Source organism: Triticum urartu, chromosome 4A (genome assembly GCF_056163025.1).
Source record: "Triticum urartu cultivar PI428250 chromosome 4A, HENAU_Tu73, whole genome shotgun sequence".
Taxonomy (NCBI): Eukaryota; Viridiplantae; Streptophyta; class Magnoliopsida; order Poales; family Poaceae; genus Triticum; species Triticum urartu.
Genome location: NC_141876.1, coordinates 555,436,548 through 555,457,947, shown reverse-complemented (window position 1 = coordinate 555,457,947; position 21,400 = coordinate 555,436,548).

Sequence of the window (21,400 nt, the reverse complement as noted above, 5' to 3'; positions counted from 1 at the left end):
CTAGTGTTTATAGCAACCCCTCAGTATTTGATGCTAGTTCAGTTGCTAAGAGTAGTAACTCGAAACGGGAGTTGCAGAATGAACAGAGACTAGTTAAGGGCGAAGTGACGATGTGTGTTGGAAGTGGTTCCAAGATTGATATGATCATCATCGCACACTCCCTATACTTTCGGGATTAGTGTTGAACCTAAATAAGTGTTATTTGGTGTTTGCGTTGAGCATGAATATGATTTGATCATGTTTATTGTAATACGGTTATTCATTTGAGTAAAAGAATAAATTGTTGTTCTGTTTACATGAATAAAACCTTATATGGTTACACACCCAATGAAAATAGTTCATTGGATCTCGATCTTAATAATACACATATTCATAATATTGAAACCAAAAGATGCGAAGTTAATAATGATAGTGCAACTTATTTGTGGCACTGCCGTTTAGGTCATATTGGTGTAAAGCGCATGAAGAAACTCCATGCTGATGGGATTTTGGAATCACTTGATTATGAATCACTTGATGCTTGCGAACCATGCCTTATGGGCAAGATGACTAAAACGCCGTTCTCCGGAACAATGAAGCAAGCAACAGATTTGTTGGAAATCATACATACTGATGTATGTGGTCCGATGAATATTAAGGCTTACAGCAGGTATCATTATTTTCTGACCTTCACAAGATGATTTGAGCAGATATGGGGATATCTACTTGATGAAACGTAAGTCTGAAACACTTGAACAGTTCAAAGAATTTCAGAGTGAAGTGGAAAATCATCGTAACAAGAAAATAAAGTTTCTACGATCTGATCGTGGAAAAGAGTATTTGAGTTATGAGTTTGGCCTTCAGTTAAAAACAATGTGAAATAGTTTCACTACTCATGCCACCTGGAACACCACAATGTAATGGTGTGTCCGAACGTCATAACCGTACTTTATTAGATATGGTGCGATCTATGATGTCTCTTACCGATCTACCACTATCGTTTTGGGGTTATGCATTAGAGACAGCTGCATTCACGTTAAATAGGGCACCATCTATATCCGTCGAGACGACGCCTTATGAACTATGGTTTGGCAAGAAACCAAAGTTGTCGTTTCTTGAAGTTTGGGGTTGCGATGCTTATGAGAAAAAGTTTCATCCTGATAAGCTCAAACCCAAATCGGAGAAATTTGTCTTCATAGGATACCCAAAGGAGACTGTTGGGTACACCTTCTATCACAGATCCTAAGGCAAGACATTCGTTGCTTATAATGGATCCTTTCTAGAGAAGGAGTTTCTCTCGAAAGAAGTGAGTGGGAGGAAAGTAGAAAACTTGATAAGGTAATTGTACCTTCTCCCTTATTGGAAAGTAGTTCATCACAGAAATCTGTTCTTGTGACTACTACACCAATTAGTGAGGAAGCTAATGATGATGATCATGTAACTTCAGATCAAGTTACTACCGAATCTCGTAGGTAAACCAGAGTGAGATCCGCACCAGAGTGGTACGGTAATCCTGTTCTGGAGGTCATGTTACTTGACCATGACGAACCTACGAACTATGAGGAAGCGATGATGAGCCCAGATTCCGCGAAATGGTTTGAGGCCATGAAATCTGAGATATGATCCATGTATGAGAACAAAGTTTGGACTTTGGTTGACTTGCCCGATGATCGGCAAGCAATTGAGAATAAATGGATCTTCAAGAGGAAGACGGACGTTGATAGTAGTGTTACTATCTACAAAGCTAGAATTGTCGCAAAAAGGTTTTTTCGACAAGTTCAAGGTGTTGACTACGATGAGAGTTTCTCTCTCGTATCTATGCTTAAGTCTGTCCGAATCATGTTAGCAAATTGCCGCATTTTATGAAATCTGGCAAATGGATAAACAAAACTGCATTCCTGAATGGATTTCTGGAAGAAGAGTTGTATATGATGCAACCAGAAGGTTTTGTCGATCCAAAGGGAGCTAACAAAGTGTGCAAGCTCCAGCGATCCATTTATGGAATGGTGCAAGCCTCTCGGAGTTGGAATAAACGCTTTGATAGTATGATCAAAGCATATAGTTTTATACAGACTTGCGATGAAGCCTGTATTTACAAGAAAGTGAGTGGGAGCACTACAGCATTTCTGATAAGTATATGTGAATGACATATTGTTGATCGGAAATAATGTAGAATTATTCTGTAAAGCATAAAGGAGTGTTTGAAAGGAGTTTTCCAAAGAAAGACTTCGGTAAAGCTGCTTACATATTGAGCTTCAAGATTTATAGAGATAGATCAAGACGCTTGATAAAGTTTTTTTCAATGAGTACATACCTTGACAAGATTTTGAAGTAGTTCAAAATGGAGCAGTCAAAGAAAGAGTTCTTGCCTGTATTACAAGGTGTGAAGTTGAGTAAGACTCAAAGCCCGACCACGGCAGAAGATAGAAAGAGAATGAAAGTCATTCCCTATGCCTTGGCCATAGGTTCTATAAAGTATGTCATGCTGTATACCAGATCTATTGTATACCCTGCATTGATTTGGCAAGGGAGTACAATAGTGATCTAGGAGTAGATCACTGGACAGCGGTCAGAATTATCCTTAGTGAAATAAGGATATGTTTCTCGATTATGGACGTGACAAAAAGGTTCGTCGTAAAGGGTTACGTCGATGCAAGTTTTGGAAACTGATCCAGATGAATCTAAAGTCTCAATCTGGATACATATTGAAAGTGGGAGCAATTAGCTAGAGTAGCTCCGTGTAGAGCATTGTAGACATAGAACTTGCAAAATACTTACGGATCTGAATGTGACAGACCCGTTAACTAAAATTATCTCACAAGCAAAACATGATCACACCTTAGTACTCTTTGGGTGTTAATCACATAGATATGTGAACTAGATTACTGACTCTATTAAACCCTTTGAGTGTTGGTCACATGACGATGTGAACTATGGGTGTTAATCACATGGTGATGTGAACTATTGCTGTTAAATCACATGGCGATGTGAACTAGATTATTGACTCTAGTGCAAGTGGGAGACTGAAGGAAATATGCCCTAGAGGCAATAATAAAGTTATTATTTATTTCCTTATATCATGATAAATGTTTATTATTCATGCTAGAATTGTATTAACCGGAAACATAATACATGTGTGAATACATAGACAAACAGAGTGTCACTAGTATGCCTCTACTAGACTAGCTCGTTAATCAAAGATGGTTATGTTTCCTAACCATGAACAAAGAGTTGTTATTTGATTAACGAGGTCACATCATTAGTTCAATGATCTGATTGACATGACCCATTCTATTAGCTTAGCACCCGATCGTTTAGTATGTTGCTATTGCTTTCTTCATGACTTATACATGTTCCTATGACTATGAGATTATGCAACTCCCGTTTACCGGAGGAACACTTTGGGTGCTACCAAACGTCACAACGTAACTGGGTGATTATAAAGGAGTACTACAGGTGTCTCCAATGGTAGATGTTGGGTTGGCGTATTTCGAGAATAGGATTTGTCACTCCGATTGTCGGAGAGGTATCTCTGGGCCCTCTCGGTAATGCACATCACTTAAGCCTTGCAAGCATTGCAACTAATAAGTTAGTTGCGGGATGATGTATTACGGAACGAGTAAAGAGACTTGCCGGTAACGAGATTGAACTAGGTATTGGATACCGACGATCGAATCTCGGGCAAGTAACATACCGATGACAAAGGGAACAACGTATGTTGTTATGCGGTCTGACCGATAAAGATCTTCGTAGAATATGTAGGAGCCAATATGGGCATCCAGGTCCCGCTATTGGTTATTGACTAGAGACGTGTCTCGGTCATGTCTACATTGTTCTCGAACCGTAGGGTCCGCACGCTTAAGGTTTCGATGACAGTTATATTATGAGTTTATGAGTTTTGATGTACCGAAGGAGTTCGGAGTCCCGGATGAGATCGGGGACATGACGAGGAGTCTCGAAATGGTCGAGACGTAAAGATCGATATATTGGACGACTATATTCGGACATCGGAAAGGTTCCGAGTGATTCGGATATTTTTCGGAGTACCGGGTAGTTACGGGAGAAGTAATGGGCCTTGATGGGCTTTAGTGGGAAGAGGAAAAAGGCTGCTGCGCCTCCCCTCCCCTTTGGTCCGAATTGGACTAGGGAAAAGGGGGCCGGCCACCTTTCCTACTCCTCCACTTCCTTCTCCCTTCCTCCCCTCTTGATGGACTCCTACTAGGACTTGGAGTCCTAGTAGGACTCCCATCCTGGCCGCACCTTATGCCTTGGCCGGCCTCCTCCTCCTCCATCCTTTATATACAGGGGCAGGGGGCACCCCATAGACACAGAAGTTGATCCACGTGATCGTTCCTTAGCCGTGTGCGGTGCCCCCTGCCACCAAATTCCACCTCGATCATATCGTTGCAATGCTTATGCGAAGCCCTGCATCGGTAGTACATCAAGATCGTCACCACGCCGTCGTGCTGACGGAACTCTTCCTCGAAGCTTCGCTGGATCGGAGCCCGAGGATCGTCATCGAGCTGTATGTGTGCTAAGAACTCGGAGGTGCCGGAGTAACGGTGCTTGGATCGGTCGGATCGGGAAGAAGACGTACGACTACTTCCTCTACGTTGTGTGATCGCTTCCGCAGTCGATCTACAAGGGTACGTAGATCATACTCTCCCCTCGTTGCTATGCATCACCATGATCTTGCGTGTGCGTAGGAAATTTTTTGAAATTACTACGTTCCCCAACACGGCTGTAGTGGCGGCAGCAGGCAAAGGCACCTCGGGAGTCACTTGGGCCATGGGGGCTGAGTTCGCCCCAGCCGGCTCAGCCAGGCCTTGCGAGGACGACCGGGCAGGAGAAGCCCGTGCGTCGCAGTCACCTTCCTTCGCGGGCAGAGGCGCTGCCACGGATGGAACCTCAGGAGCTCCCTTCGGCTTCTTTGCTGCGGGCGCCAGCCTGTCCAAGAGATGTGGACGTCAAGCCTCAGCAGCAGAACAAGAAATAAAGACAAGAATCAAGCGCTTACGGGTCGTCGCTAGTGAGCTCAGGCAGCCTCCGGCCAAATTTGAAGCCTGAAAGCCAGCTGGAAGGGTCAACCTCGGGAAGCTTGGAAGCGGAAGGCGCGTCTGCGGTCCGCCTCGGGGTCGGGGCAGACCCGCGGGAGATCAGCCCGGTCTTGTCCTTCTTCGGGATCGGGGGCAAGCTCCCGCCGTCCTGCTCGTCATCATCCTCGTTGTCATCGCTCGGAGAGAGGCGGAGAACACGGGACCAGCGCCGGGGGAGGGGAGCCCTCGACTCTCTGTCAGTCGCCTCGGAGTCAGGCCCTTTTTGCCGCTCCCCTCCTTCCTCCTCTTTGCTAGAGTCGTCGGAGGACACGTCCACCAATTCCCTGGGAGTTTCCACGGGCACGGGCCCATCCCCGTTGAAGACGGGCATGGACTCCACTACCTGCTCCCAGTCGTCGCGGAGGAACAAGGGCGTAGGAGCGCCCTCCAACCTCGCCACATCGCCCCCGACCAGAGATTGGAGGACCGCAGCCAGATCTCCGTCGGCCAAGGCCGCGGGGCTCGGATGGGGCCTCCACATCGGAAGTGAGTACTTCCGAAGCGGAGCCAGCTGGTGCTCCAGGAATTCCCTCAGCAGCGACGCGCCGGTCAGCTTCGCCGCCGCCATGTTGGCCGGCCTCAGATCCGCGTCCATCTTCTCCAACACCAGCTTCGCGCGGGGGTCTGCGAGCTCCACTCGACCCCAATCGCTGGAGCTCGTGGGTTGCTCCATGGGCAAGATCAGCCGAGGGTGGATGCGCCCAGCATCTGCCAAGACCCACTTGCTCCTGAAGCCCTCAATCCTTTTCCCGGGGTTCGAAATGGCAATGGCGCCACCATACGCGATGAAGCTCGCGCATGCAGAAGCAGGACCGCGAGAGGTCCGGAGGTAGAAGTAGTGGCGTAGCAAGGCCACCGAGGGCTGCACCCCTACGTGAGCCTCGCAGTAATAGGCGAAGATTGCCAGGAGAAGGACGGAGTTGGGGTGGAGATGCAGAGCATGTAGCTTATAATGGCGGAGGACAGAGAAGAAGAACTCGGAGAAGGGAGGCACTAGGCCAGCAGCAATGGCGCTTACAAAGAACGGATAGAAGGTGCTCCCTTGGCCCTCAGGGGTGGCGGAGCCGGCCTTGAACACCTTCGCCCCGTCGATGCGCTGCGCCGCCGCCATCCGGCGTAACCGGGCGAGGCTCGCCTCTGACACGTTCGGCGAGTCCAGGGCAGACGAGTACCAAGCTCCGGCCGGGGACTGACGAGGCGCCATGGCTTCCTAGGTCACGCGGTCGGAGTAGATCTAGAAATTTTGGAGGAAGGAAGGAGAGGCGCAAGAAAGGGGATCTGAGCAGCAACCGGAGAAAGCAAAAAAAAGCAAAGCCTAGGCAGATGCCGCTCCCTTATCAACTCGCGCGGTTGCTGAGGCGCCCACGTCCAATCAACCGCCACACGGCGCCCAAGGCCGCAGGCTGTTAGGGCCCACGGCACTTCGCTCTTGCCCTTTCGCCTCCCTGCACGGCCAAGTCCGGGCGCGCCTTGGGCCCGGGGGCTACTGTCGGTGTTCTGGGAACGGGGGTCCCCAGACTTGCCTGCCTGCGGCCTGTAGCGTGGCTCAAAAGGGGGCCCAGCGCGGCCCATCTTCATCAACACAGACCCAAGACCCTCGCGAGGGGCCAAGCCTCGCGGGGCGGACGACACGGAGCTTCCTCAGGCACGGCCTCATCAGGCTGGCTCGCGAGGAGGCGGAGAGATCAAGGCGGGGTACCTCACGAGGTGCCCGTGACGCAAGCCATGACGACCAAAGGCGCCAGGCGGGCGCCAGCCGCGTAGTGTCCTCCTTTCCTCTTTGGTGCAAAGGGAGCAAGCGCAGGCGAGAGCATCAAGCAAAGGCACCCGTTTCAATGCAACGAGACCAAGACCAGTCCAACGGCAGGGAGGAAGTCATTGTGGAGCCCAAGCCAGCGTCACCACCAGAGCCTTTGGCAGGCGAGGACCAACTTTAGTCAGGATAAGTGTACCAGATGTTCTCCTTCAAAATGGCCAATTGTTGGCGCCCTTCCCGCTCAATATTTGGGGAAGAGGCCCAGGGCCTTTGCCTATAAATAGGACTAGCCACCCACAGGGTAGTGGGGATCGTAATCAAGAGATCGGATCGCAATCGGATCGGAGAGAAAATCGAGAAGAGAGAGAGAGAGAAGGGTGACTGAACTCCTCCTAGCAGTTCATCCCCTCAGCCAAGAAAAGACCCTCGCGAGGCTGTTCTTCCTTGTACTGCTCATCATCATCAGCCCAAGAGGCAATCCACCACACCACACACTGGGTATTACACCACAACGGTGGCCCGAACCAGTATAAACCCTGTGTCTCTTGTGTTGTTCTTTCCATAGCTTAGATCTTAGCGAGGCGGAGGGGTGCATGTAGGTAGCAGGCGAAATCTCCGCGCGCACCCCAGTGTTCGAACCTCAAGGGTCTGCCGGAACCCGAAATCCGACAAGTACTAGAGCAAAACTATATAACTCAAAAGATATAAGTGAAGCACATAGAGTATTCTAATAATTTCCGAATCATGTGTGTCTCTCTCAAAAGGTGTGTACAGCAAAGATGATTGTGGTAAACTAAAAAGCAAAGACTCAAATCATACAAGACGCTCCAAGAAAAACACATATCATGTGGTGAATAAAAATATAGCTCCAAGTAAAGTTACCGATGGAAGTAGACGAAAGAGGGGATGCCTTCCAGGGCATCCCCAAGCTTAGGCTCTTTGGTGTCCTTAGATTATCTTGGGGGTGCCATGGGAATCCCCAAGATTAGGATCTTGCCACTCCTTGTTCCATAATCCATCAAATCCTTACCCAAAACTTGAAAACTTCACAACACAAAACTTAAAGTTGAAAATCTCGTGAGCTCCGTTAGCGAAAGAAAACAAAAGACCACTTCAAGGTACTGTAATGAACTCATTATTTATTTATATTGGTGTTAAACCTACTGTATTCCAACTTCTCTATGGTTTATAAACTATTTTACTAGCCATAGATTCATCAAAATAAGCAAACAACACACGAAAAACAGAATCTGTCAAAAACAGAACAGTCTGTAGTAATCTGTAGCTAGCGCAAGATCTGGAACTCCAAAAATTCTAAAATAAATTGCTGCTCGTGAGTAATTTACCTATTAATCATCTTCAAAAATAATTAACTAAATATCACTTTGCAAATAAAAATGGCAGCAGTTCTTGTGAGCGCTAAAGTTTCTGTTTTTTACAGCAAGATTAACAAGACTTTCCCCAAGTCTTCCCAACGGTTCTACTTGGCACAAACACTAATTAAACACAAAAAGACAACCAAAACATAGGCTAGATAAATTATTTATTACTAAACAGGAGCAAAAAGCAAGGAATAAAAATAAAATTGGGTTGCCTCCCAACAAGCGCTATCGTTTAACGCCCCTAGCTAGGCATAAAAAGCAAGGATAGATCTAGGTATTGCCATCTTTGGTTTTAGGGAAGAAAGGAGCAAACTTGCTATATATGGAATTAATCTTTATATTTTTATAAAGCACATGGCTATTAATGGTAGAATAAAGATTAAGTATGTTACGGAAATTTGTGTCTAAGCTAGCCTTCATCTCTTCGATAGATTCGTTTTGGTAAGAGAGCAAAAGAGATGTAGATTCAACTTTCTCATTCATGGGGTGCCCAAATATGGTTTTCATATTTTCATAAGTGTCTACGGCATCCCCTTCAAGAAAGCCTTCTTCAAATATAGAATCTAAGACATGCTTAAAAGAAGAAGGAAGGGCAAAATAAAAGCTTTTTAAGTAAATTTCAATTTGGTATTGAGGCACATAGCTGGCCCTGATCCTTAATAGTCTATACCAAGCATCTTTCAAAGATTCATCAACTAAATAACAAAAAATTCCGGAATCATCTTCATCAAAAAATTTAAGATTCTCATTTATAACTCCAGTAGGTTTTTCCATAGTATCCTTATTAATGAGCTTAGCGAGAATAGAAGGGTTGTCCAAAGTACTAAAACTCAGGAGAGAACCCCTAACCCTTTTTGATTCAGACATGGCGGAAGAAAGTGCAAAAGGCAAAAAGAGGCAAATAGAGAAAGAGAGGGAGGATAGATAGAGAGAGCGAATAAAATGGCAAGGGTGAAGTGGGGGAGAGGAAAACGAGAGGCAAATGGCAAATAATGTAATGTGGGAGATAAGGGTTTGTGATGGGTACTTGGTATGTTGACTTTTGCGTAGACCTGCCCGGCAACAGCGCCAGAAATCCTTCTTGCTACCTCTTGAGCACTGCGTTGGTTTTCCCTTGAAGAGGAAAGGGTGATGCAGCAAAGTAGCGTAAGTATTTCCCTCAGTTTTTGAGAACCAAGGTATCAATCCAGTAGGAGGCTACGTGCGAGTCCCTCGCACCTACACAAAACAAATAACTCCTCGCAACCAACGCGATAAGGGGTTGTCAATACCTACACGGTCACTTACGAGAGTGAGATCTGATAGATATGATAAGATAATGTTTTTGGTATTTTTATGATAAAGATGCAAAGTAAAATAAAAGCAAAGGAAATAACTAAGTGTTGGAAGATTAATATGATGGAAGATAGATCCGGGGGCCATAGGTTTCACTAGTGGCTTCTCTCAAGAGCATAAGTGTTTTACGGTGGGTGAACAAATTACTGTTGAGCAATTGACAGAATTGAGCATAGTTATGAGAATATCTAGGTATGATCATGTATATAGGCATCACGTCCAAGACAAGTAGACCAACTCCATACTGCATCTACTACTATTACTCCACACATCGACCGCTATCCAGCATGCATCTAGAGTATTAAGTTCATAAGAACAGAGTAACGCCTTAAGCAAGATGACATGATGTAGAGGGATAAATTCATGCAATATGATAAAAACCTCATCTTGTTATCCTCGATGGCAACAATACAATGCGTGCCTTACTGCCCCTACTATCACTGGGAAAGGACACCGCAAGATTGAACCCAAAGCTAAGCACGTCTCCCATTGCAAGAAAGATCAATCTAGTAGGCCAAACCAAACTGATAATTCAAAGAGACTTGCAAAGATAACCAATCATACATAAAAAATTCAGAGAAGATTCAAATATTGTTCATAGATAAACTTGATCATAAACCCACAATTCATCGGTCTCAACAAACACACCGCAAAAGAAGATTACATCGAATAGATCTCCACAAGAGAGGGGGAGAACTTTGTATTGAGATCCAAAAAGAGATAAGAAGTCATCTAGCTAATAACTATGGACCCGAAAGTCTGAGGTAAACTACTCACACTTCATCGGAAGGGCTATGGTGTTGATGTAGAAGCCCTCCGTGATCGATTGTCGGGTGGTAGGTGCGACATATGCCAACGGGTGGCTTATCATTGTGGGAGCCAGTAAGACATCGCCGGTGCCTGGAAACGGGATGAGGCGAAGACATGCACGCCGGCGAATCTTACCCAGCTTCGGGGCTCTCCGTGGAGATAACACCCCTACTGCTGCTCTGCGGGGTCTCTGCATGATCACTAGATGGACAAGTAGCTACACAATGCTCCTTGAGCTGTTCGGTGGGAGGAGGAAGAAGGGCACGGCTGGCCTGCTTCTTCTCCTTGTGAGGTGTCTAAAACTAGCTGGGGGTCCAACCCTTTGCATGGGCGCCCCGGGGGGTTTATATAGGCCTACCCCCCGGGGCTACAATGGTAATCTGACTGGGCGCGAGGCCCAGCCGTCTGTGACTGCGCTCGCCGGCTTCTGCGCCGGCTGCTGGGGCCCGCCGAATGGTGGGTCCCGCCGGCTGCCGGCCCCTTGGTCGACAGGCAGGCCCCACTGTCCAGGAGCTGGTCGGCGGCTGGTTACTGTTGCTCTATCTTGGTGACGTGGGCTTCGTCGAGGTAGGCGTGGCTACAGTGCCGCCGCCCGGCGGGCGATCGCTGTAGCCTCACCGCGTCTTGTCTCCTTAATGGGGCGTCCCCTTCGAGGAAGATGGCAAGCCGGCTGCGGGGAGCCGGCTCTCTCTTGGGCCGACTGGGGGAGGTGTGGCCGCCTTCGGGTGTCTCTCTGCCCGAAGGGACCCATCGCCCGTGGGCCGCGCTAGTAGTCCGTCGTGGATGGCATCAGGGTCGGCATGGCAACAGTGTTGCGCCGGGCGGGTCATGGTCACCCGTACGGCGCACTGTGTCGATCGTGCTCCGGGATTTGGGGGTGGCAGGCTTTACTGTAGCCACGCCCCGTCTCATCGCCGCTAGGTGGATGCAAACTTTGAGGGTACGGTCTCGACCGCTTTATGGGAGCCGGCTTCTTGGAGTCGGCCTCCTCGCGGCCGGCTTCTCGAAGTCGGCCCTCCCATGGCTTTCTTCATGAGGGCTAAAGTCGGGCCGCCTTCCGAAAGCCGGCCTGGGTGACAGCCAACAAGGGGAAGGCGGCCCCATGTCTTGGATTCTTGAGAGCCGGACGGGCTCGTAATTTTTTCAGAAGGACCAGGGGAAGCCGGCTAGGCTACCCATGGATATTTACTCCGACAGTAGTCCCCGAAGCTGATCGAGCTTCGAGGCGGACAAAGGGACGAGAAGCTTGGTCAGCTTCCTACCCTGAAGAGCCGGCTTTGCTGGTGTATGCCGGTTTCGGGGAGCCCTGCGTTTTGCAGGCGGGAGAGTGGTCGACCCGCGTGCTGACCGCGGGCCCTCCCGCGGGCCACGTGGCAGTGAGACCCTGCCAGCGCACGCGCGCGACAGGACGCCGCCGCAGGCCCAGGCCCGCCACTCCTAGGCCTCGGCCCGAACGCTGATCTTCTGCGGCCCAGGTGGACCGCTCGCCTTCCCGTGGTGATTTTATTTCACCGTTAGGGCGCAATAAACGTGGGATGTGGGGGAGTGGGCACGATCGGTCCCCACATTTCCCCACGCCGCGCCTCCTCGGCTCCGCCACGCAAGCCTATAAGTAGGGGGAGGAGGGGGAGAGACAGAGTTTCGCACGCTCTCTCTCGCTCCGCCCCTTCTCGTCCTCCTTTCTTCCTCTCGTTGCCGCCGCAGCCTCCCGTCTCAGCGCCGCCGCGCCGCCACATCGTCTTGCTCCCATGGCGCTGTCGAGCTCGTGGGATGGCTCCAACGTCCATGAGGACCATGTTGAGTTCCTCCGCCAGACTCGACGCCTGCCCGACGCCGGCCTCGTGCGGGTCCGCCTGGCGCCAGAGACGGAAATCTCGCCGGCACCGGAGGAGGGCGAGCGAGTCGTCTTCCACTCGCACTTCCTGCGCGGCTTCGGCCTTCCGGCGAGCGGGTTCCTGCGCTCCTTCCTCGAGTTCTACAATCTTCAGCCGCATCACCTCACGCCAACGCGGTGATGCTGCTGTCGGCCTTTGTCTCTCTCTGCGAAGGTTTCTTGGGGCTGCTCCCCACGCTGGAGCTCTGGGGGGAATTCTTCCAGAGCAAACTCGGCACCGTCGTCGCAGGCGTGCCCGCTCCCTGCGGGGCCTACATCGCCATGAGGAGGTCGGGCAAGAACAACCCGTTCCCGTCCATCCCCCTGATCCAGTCGGTGAAGATCTGGCAGAAGTCGTACTTCTACGTGAAGAACGTCGCCCAGCAAGGAGACCACGTCAACCTGTCGGCTTACGTAGCCGGCCCGCCGGCTGGCAAGCAGCCCTCATGGAGTTTCCGGTCCAGGTCGCTGTCTCAGGCCGGGAATGCTGTCGTCTCCCGGCTTCGGGTGATGATCCAGTCGGAAGGCCTGAGCGGGCCCGACTTGGTGGCCGCCTTCGTGGAGCGTCGGATACTTCGTCTCCAAAGCCGGCCCCACATGATGTGTCAGATGAGCGGCCGCTTCGACCCAAGCCGGCTGAGCACCAGGGAGATGCCTCATGCGGAGGTGTCGTACATGGTAAATCATATCTCCAATTGCAAGCTCGCCAAGGACTGGCAATACGGCAAGGTGCCGTATTCTCGCGCCAACCCTCCGCCCGTGGTAAGCTTTCCTCTCTTTCTTCTTTTTGCTGTTAGCCGGCTTTATGACGGCCGGCTTCTGATCGGTCGGTTCTTCTTAGCAGAACCCCCTTCTTCCGCCGACGACCGGGGCAGCAGGGATAGAACGCCAGTACGTCCCCGACCGCACGGTGGACGACATCGACGACCCGGATTTGGGGGCGGCCGCCATGGAAGACGCCGTCGTGGGGGACGACGCCGAGCCCGGAGGCACAGGGCTTACCGCCAACTTCGAGGACTGGCCGGATGATGCCGAAGACGAAGTCGCCCCGCGTCGCCAGCCGGCGGCCGACCATCAGGGCGCGGGCTTGTCCACCGCGCCGGCTGCCAGCGGCGGCGCACAGAAGCGTCGGGCTGCGTCAATCCTCTTCGGCAGTCGGCCGAAGAAGTCCAAAGCCTCCACCGCGGTGACCAAATGAGATGAGGCGGCCGCGAAAGCGGCCCGCTTCCGCAAGGCGGTGAAGCAGCCTCAGGCGGTCTCAGCGTAAGTCGTCGATTGCCTGGTCGCATGCTTTTCATCGTTCTCTCCTGTTCGAACATTCTTCCTAACCTTTTCCCGCTCGCTGGACAGGGCGCCGCTTTCCCTTGAGCGGGGTCCGGGCGGCTCCGTAGTTGGGCTGACTGGAGGGTCTTCGGGCTCCCGCCGCGTGGACCCCCGTGCCGACCTCAGGGAGGCCACGGAGTGGAACGCCCGTGAGGCGCGGGAGGAGCGTGAGGCGGCGGAAAAAGCGGTCGCCCAGGCGGCGAGGGAGCAGGCCGACGCGGCAGCCAAGGCCCAGGCGGAGGCGGCGACCGCGGAAGCGGAGGCGGAGGGTTCGCGTAACCAGCCTCCGCTGCTCGTCATTCCCCTCCGAGCCGTGGCCCCTGACACCCCATTGCCCCTGGCGGAGGAAATCGTCCAAGACCCGCCACTGATGGAGAGGAGGGAGGACCTCGTGGTCTTCGCGGGGAGAGCGCCGCCGGTAGCGCCAACCGGAGCGGGCCAAGGCGGCCAATCGTCAGCGGCGCCAGAGGAGCCGGCCGGGGGTGAGCCGGAGGACGGAGCCGGCTTCGAGGTGCAGCCGGTGACGGGTCGGCGCGCAGGGGGAGGCGCCGCTCTGCCGGAGTCGCGCCGAGCTGTGGGCGCCGGCTAGTCGGCGGAGGCTCTGGAGGCGGCCAGCACCGCCATGTCCGAGTGGACTCCCAGTGGGGGGACTGGCGAGCTGAATGTGGCGGCTCAAGAGGTCCGGAGCCGGCTTCAAGCTCAGGCCGCCCTGCTGCAGCAGTACACCCAGGAGTTCCTGTCGACGCGGGCCGCCATCCGGGTGAGTCTTTCATTCTTGGCCGCTTTGGTCTCTTGATTTCTTCCGTGGGGGCGTGTCAGCGCACCCACTGGGTGTAGTCCCCGAGATTCGGGCTGACTGCTGAGCAGTCGGGTCGGATCTTTCTTGACGACTACCTTATTTTTGCTTCCTGTCTGAACTTCCAGGAATATCATAACTTCCGTGCTGCTGCCTTCAACTCCCAGGCTCAGGAGTTGAGTCGGAAGACCGACGACCTGGTCGACAGCCGAAGTAAGTGCTTGATCTTGTCTGTCTCCTGTGGGGGCGCGTCAGCGCACCCACTGGGTGTAGTCCCCGAGATTCGGGCCGACTGCTGAGCAGTCGGGTCGGATCTTCCTTGACGACTTTTTCCTTATTGGTTTTTTTCTTTCGTGCTTTCAGGGGTCAACGCCGACTTCAGGAGGGAGCTCAGCGAAGCGCAGGCCGCCCTTCGTACCAAGGATGCTGAGTACGCTGCCTTGGTCCAGGAGCGTGACCGCCTGGCCAAGAAGCTGGCTGACCAAGAGGAGAGCCACAAGGCGGCCCTGCAGAAAGCGCAGGATAGCGAGGCCGCCCTGAAGGCAGAGTTTGAGACCGAGGCGGCGAGCTGGGCTGAGACCCGGCGAGCGCTGGATGAAGGATTCGGCCGCATCGAGGACTTGATCGACGGTAAGCCGCCTTCCTCGCTCCTCTCCTGCCCCTTGCCGCCTGGTTTTTGTCCTGACTTGTGCTGCTGCCTATTTTCTTGTGCAGACTACTTTCCCGGCTACTCCGCCTTCGCCGCCCAAACCAACGAGGCCCATCGCGAGGCGCGCCGTCAGGCGGGGGTCAACATCGCGCCAGACGCGAATCGGACGCTTGAGGAGCAGCTCTTGGCTGTCTAAGCGCGGCTGCAGCCGGCTCACCGGATGCTTCGCCGGCTCCAACGTGCCGGGGCGCAGGTGTTGACCGCCCTCTGGCCCGGTGAGACGATCCCCCGCACCCCAAGCCGGACTGCCGACTGGCTGGAGGTCGCAGTCGGTCGCTTTGAAGCTTGGAAGGCGTCGGCGGCCCGCCTTGGAGCCGGGCGGGCGTTGGAGTTCGTTCGAGCTTGGTACCCAGGGCTGAACCTGGACCAGCTGCGCACTTGGCGGCTGGAGGCCGACGCGGAGCTGGAGGAGGTGCGGCCGGCTATCGCCCAGCGTGCTTCGACGATCGCCGAGTGCACCGACATCAGCGTTTTTGCACCTGAAATCAATGATGACGGCGTTGCCCAGCCGGAGGAGTGGTTCGGGCTGAACCCGGCGGTGGGCGAGGACTCGGCAGAGGAGATCGCCTCCAGCGACGAGGGCGATGATGACGAAGAAGAGGACGGTGAAGACGTCGAGCCGGCTAGTGGAACAACCGGCCGGCCTCAGGCTGACCGTGCCTCCAGCAACGAGGCGCGTGGAAGCGCGCCCTCTGCGGGAGGCAGTGATCAAGCCGAGGTTCGCCAGCCGGCCACTCCTTCAGCCGGCACAACCGTCTCCGCCGACCAGCCCGGCTCGTCGGTCGCTCCGCCAGCTTGACATGCCGTCCTTATTTTTCCTGCTTGTTGCCTTTTGAACAATCTTTATTAAGCTTTCGCAGTTCCACCCACTGGGGGTGTATCCAAACTATGTTGAATGCTGGCCTCTTGGAGGTCTTTTATGTAAATATTATTATGTGCATGTTTGGTTTCCATTCGCGTATGCTTTTTATCCTTAGGCTTTTTCCTTTGCCGCCTTCCCTCTTTGGGGAGGCAAGTACTCGAGCTTTCTTGGATTGAAGTGAAGTGAATGGAAACCGGCCGGCCGGCTACTTTGGTAGTCGGTCGGTGGTAGGCGGCAACCGGCTTTCGTTATATTAGTCCGTTGGTCCCTGGCCATTTTTCGTGTGGGCATCCTTTCCTGCTTTTGACTCTTGCCAACCGGACAGCCGGTTCTTCGAACTGCGACTTTGGCAAGAGCTAAGCCTGGGTGTCAGCACACTACTTGTCTGACCGCGGGTAGGACTTCTAATATAACTCCAGTCGGCCAGTCCCCGGGCCGACTAGTCAAACCCGGTGCCGGACGGAACAAGTAAATGAAATGACAAGGTCATAAGCATGATACTTTTCATTCATAGATAAAAGATGGCAGTCCCCGAGCCCTCATCGGGGGCCTATTGTCTCGTATTTAGTACAAAAGTTAGCGTGATACATACTGCATTTCAACTGTAAAGTCTTCGAAGGAGGTTGGCGTTCCATGGTCGTTCCGACTCCTTGCCGGAGTCGTCTCTCTTTCGTGCGTTCGGCTTCTGCGCGTCGATTAGGTAGTAGGAGTCGTTGCCTAGAGCTCTACTGATGACGAAGGGGCCCTCCCAAGGGGCCGAGAGCTTGTGCTGGCCGGCTGTTCGCTGGATCAGCCAGAGCACAAGATCGCCCTCTCGGAAAGATCTTGGCCTGACCTTCTGACTGTGGTAGCGGCGCAAACCCTGCTGGTAGATGGCAGACCGGCTGAGGGCTAACAGCCGGCCTTCTTCCAGCAGGTCGACGTCGTCTTCTCGTGCTTCCTTGGCCTCCGCCTCCGTGTACATGGTTACCCGAGGCGAGTCGAACTCGATGTCGGTTGGGATGATAGCCTCGGCACCGTACACGAGGAAGAAAGGAGTGAAGCCGGTTGACTTGTTTGGGGTAGTGCGCAGACTCCAGAGGACAGCCGGCAGCTCATCGAGCCAACAGCCGGCTGAACGCTCCAGTGGTACGACCAGTCGGGGCTTGATGCCGGAGAGGATGAGGCCGTTGGCTCGCTCGACCTGGCCGTTTGACTGCGGGTGGGCGACGGACGCTAAGTCTAGCCGGATACCTTGGGCTGCGCAGAAACGTGCCAAGGCTCCTTTGGCAAAATTCGTGCCATTGTCGGTGATGATGCTGTGTGGCACGCCGTACCGAGTTGTTATGTCTGCGATGAATGTCACAGCAGTCGGCCCATTCAGCTTCTTGATCGGCTTTGCCTCAATCCACTTGGTGAATTTGTCCACGGCGACGAGCAAATGCGTCATGCCGCCGCGCGCCGTCTTGAATGGGCCCACCATGTCCAGTCCCCAAACGGCGAAGGGCCGGGTGAGGGGAATGGTCTTGAGTGCCGAAGCCGGCATGTGTTGCTTGGAGCTGAAGAGTTGGCACCCTTTGCAATATTTAACTAATTCTTTGGCGTCATCCAAAGCAGTCGGCCAGAAGAAACCATGGCGGAAAGCTTTGGCGACGAGTGATCTTGAAGCCGCATGGTGGCCGCATTCTCCTTGGTGAATGTCTCTGAGGATTGCAATGCCCTTCTCTTGCTCGACGCACCGTTGGAGGACTCCAGTGACACTGCGCTTGACGAGTTCTCTGTTGACGATTGTGTATGCTTCGGCTCGACGTTGGACTTGTCTTGCCTCTGTTTCGTCAGCCGGCAGATCTTGGTTTACTAGGAAGTTGAGGATGGACTGAGCCCATGACGGAGCCGCGACTTCTCCTACTGCCAATGTGGCTACTGCCACCAGGGTGGGCGGGCTGGGTGGTGAAATGCTGGAGTCGGCCGCCAGCTGTTGTGTTGGTGCAGTCCCCGAGCCGGCTACTGCAGCCCCCGAGCCGGGTGTGGCAGTCCCCGAGCCGGTTGCCGAAGTCCCCGGGCCGACTACTGAAGTCCCAGGGTCGCCTGCTTGGTTCTTCGAGCCGGACCCGGCCGCGTCGGGGTCAGGCGGTACGAAGATGGAGTCGGACTCTGGAGACGGCTTGATGGACGGCTTGAGGAGGCGTTGTAGACGACGCCGGTTGGTATTGCTTGCCGAGTGGAGCCTATTCGAGCCAGGGCATCAGCTGGCTCGTTGTCGGCTCGCGGTACGTGGAGGAACTCGCATCCTTCAAAGTATCCGCTGAGTTGTTGAACCAGGAAGCGGTAGCTTGCCATATTTGCGTCCTTGGCATCCCAGTAGCCGGATGATTGCTGAACCACCAAGTTGAACCAGGAAGGCGGCGCGGTCAGCTTCGCGCTGGTAGGCCTCAGTGAGGCGTCTCATGGAAGCCAGCCTCCGGCCCTCTGCGAGGAGGGCGAGGCGGCGCGCCTCCAGTGCTTCGTCGTCGGCATCAGCCGGGAGGGGGGTGGACAAGTCGTGGGCCGCCGCGTGCGGGGCGTCGTGGGCGCTCTCGTCGGCCGGGCCGCCGTGGCCGACGACCATCACTTCGGTGGTGACAGTATCGCGGCCGTCGGTCCGAGGAAGCGGTCATTGTAGATCGCGATGTTGGTGGGGAAAGTGTCGAAAGAGGCCGTGTCGGAGTCGACAGGCATCGGGTCGGTGGAGCCAACCGACTCCAGATCCACAGCGGGCTCGCTGGAGACATGGAGCTGGCCGAGGAGGTTGGCGAGGTGGTCGGTGCCCGCATCGGAGGCGAGCTCGTCGGAGATGAGGGTTTCGTCGAGGAGATTGGCGAGGCTGCTCGCCGCGCAGATGCTGGTGACGCCTTGCAGCGCGTCGTGGCAAGCGCCATCGGGCGTGCCGGGCTGGCTACGCTCGCTGGGAAGGAAGAGGGTTCCCGTCCAGAACAGGTCTCCGGACGACGGTGCACCTGGCCCCACGGTGGGCGCCAAATGTCGGGTGGTAGGTGCGACATATGCCAACGGGTGGCTTATCATTATGGGAGCCAGTAAGACGTCGCCGGTGCCTGGAAACGGGATGAGGCGAAGACATGCACGCCGGCGAATCTTACCCAGCTTCGGGGCTCTCCGTGGAGATAACACCCCTACTGCTGCTCTGCAGGGTCTCCGCATGATCACTAGATGGACAAGTAGCTACACAATGCTCCATGAGTTGTTCGGTGGGAGGAGGAAGAAGGGCACGGCTGGCCTGCTTCTTCTCCTTGTGAGGTGTCTAAAACTAGCTGGGGGTCCAACCCTTTGCATGGGCGCCCCGGGGGGTTTATATAGGCCTACCCCCCGGGGGTACAATGGTAATCCGACTAGGCGCGGGGCCCAGCCGTCTGTGACTGCGCTCGCCGGCTTCTGCGCCGGCTGCTGGGGCCCGTCGACTGGTGGGTCCCGCCGGCTGCCGGCCCCTTGGTCGACAGGCAGGCCCCACTGTCCAGGACCTGGTCGGCGGCTGGTTACTGTTGCTCTATCTTGGTGACGTGGGCTTCGTCGAGGTAGGCGTGGCTACAGTGCCGCCGCCCGGCGAGCGATCGCTGTAGCCTCACCACGTCTTATCTCCTTAATGGGGCGTCCCCTTCGAGGAAGATGGCAAGCCGGCTGCGGGGAGCCGGCTCTCTCTTGGGCCGACTGGGGGAGGTGTGGCCACCTTCGGGTGTCTCTCTGCCCGAAGGGACCCACCGCCCGTGGGCCGCGCTGGTAGTCCGTCGTGGATGGCGTCAGGGTCGGCATGGCAACAGTGTTGCGCCGGGCGGGTCATGGTCACCCATACGGCGCACTGTGCCGATCGTGCTCCGGGATTTGGGGGTGGCAGGCTTTACTGTAGCCACGCCCCGTCTCATCGCCGCTAGGTGGATGCAAACTTTGAGGGTACGGTCTCGACCGCTTTATGGGAGCCGGCTTCTTGGAGTCGGCCTCCTCGCGGCCGGCTTCTCGAAGTCGGCCCTCCAATGGCTTTCTTCATGAGGGCTAAAGTCGGGCCGCCTTCCAAAAGCCGGCCTGGGTGACAGCCGGCAAGGGGAAGGCGGCCCCATGTCTTGGATTCTTGAGAGCCGGACGGGCTCGTAATTTTTTCAGAAGGGCCAGGGGAAGCCGGCTAGGCTACCCATGGCTATTTACTCCGACATCGATGCCCCCTCCGGCGGAGCTCCGGAACAGGCCCCAAGATGGGATCTCATGGATACAGAAAGTTACGGCGGTGGAATTAGGGTTTTGGCTCCGTCTTTGATCGTTTGGAGGTACGTAGGTATATATAGGAGGAAGGAGTACGTCGGTGAGCAATAGGGGGGCCACGAGGGTGGAGGGCGCGCCTGGGGGGTAGGCGTGCCCCCCTACCTCGTGGCTTCCCTGTTGGTTGCTTGATGTAGGGTCCAAGTCTCCTGGATCTTGTTCGTTCCAAAAATCACGTTCCCGAAGGTTTCATTCCGTTTGGACTCCGTTTGATATTCCTTTTCTTCGAAACCCTAAAATAGGCAAAAAAACAGCAATTCTGGGCTGGGCCTCCGGTTAGTAGGTTAGCCCCAAAAATAATATAAAAGTGTATAATAAAGCCCAATAATGTCCAAAACAGTAAATAATATAGCATGGAGCAATCAAAAATTATAGATACGTTGGAGACGTATCAAAAACCAAGCTGAAAGACGATGGTAGCAACTATACGGACTGGGTCCGTAACTTGAGGATCATCCTCATAGCTGCCAAGAAAGCATATGTCCTTGAAGCACCGCTAGGTGAAGCGCCCATTTTCCCAGCAACTCAAGACGTTATGAACGCCTGGCAGTCGCGTAGTGATGATTACTCCCTGGTTCAGTGCGGCATGCTTTACAACTTAGAACCAGGGCTCCAAAAGCGTTTTGAGAAACACGGAGCATATGAGATGTTCCAAGAGCTGAAAATGGTTTTCCAAGCTCATGCCCGGGTCGAGAGATATGAAGTCTCCGACAAGTTCTACAGTTGTAAGATGGAGGAGAATAGTTCTGTCAGCGAGCACATACTCAAAATGTCTGGGTTGCACAACCACTTGTCTCAGCTGGGAGTTAATCTCCCGGATGATGCAGTCATTGACAGAATTCTTCAGTCGCTCCCACCTAGCTACAAGAGCTTTGTGATGAATTCAATATGCAGGGGATGGAGAAAACCATTCCTGAGGTATATTCAATGCTGAAATCAGCGGAGGTGGAGATCAAAAAGGAACATCAAGTGTTGATGGTCAATAAAACCACTAGTTTCAAGAAAGGCAAGGGTAAGAAGAACTTCAAGAAGGACGGCAAGGGAGTTGCCGCGCCCGGTAAGCCAGTTGCCGGGAAGAAGCCAAAGCATGGACCCAAGCCTGAGACCGAGTGCTTTTATTGCAAGGGAAACGGTCACTGGAAGCGGAACTGCCCCAAGTACTTAGCGGATAAGAAGGCTGGCAATACCAACGGTATAT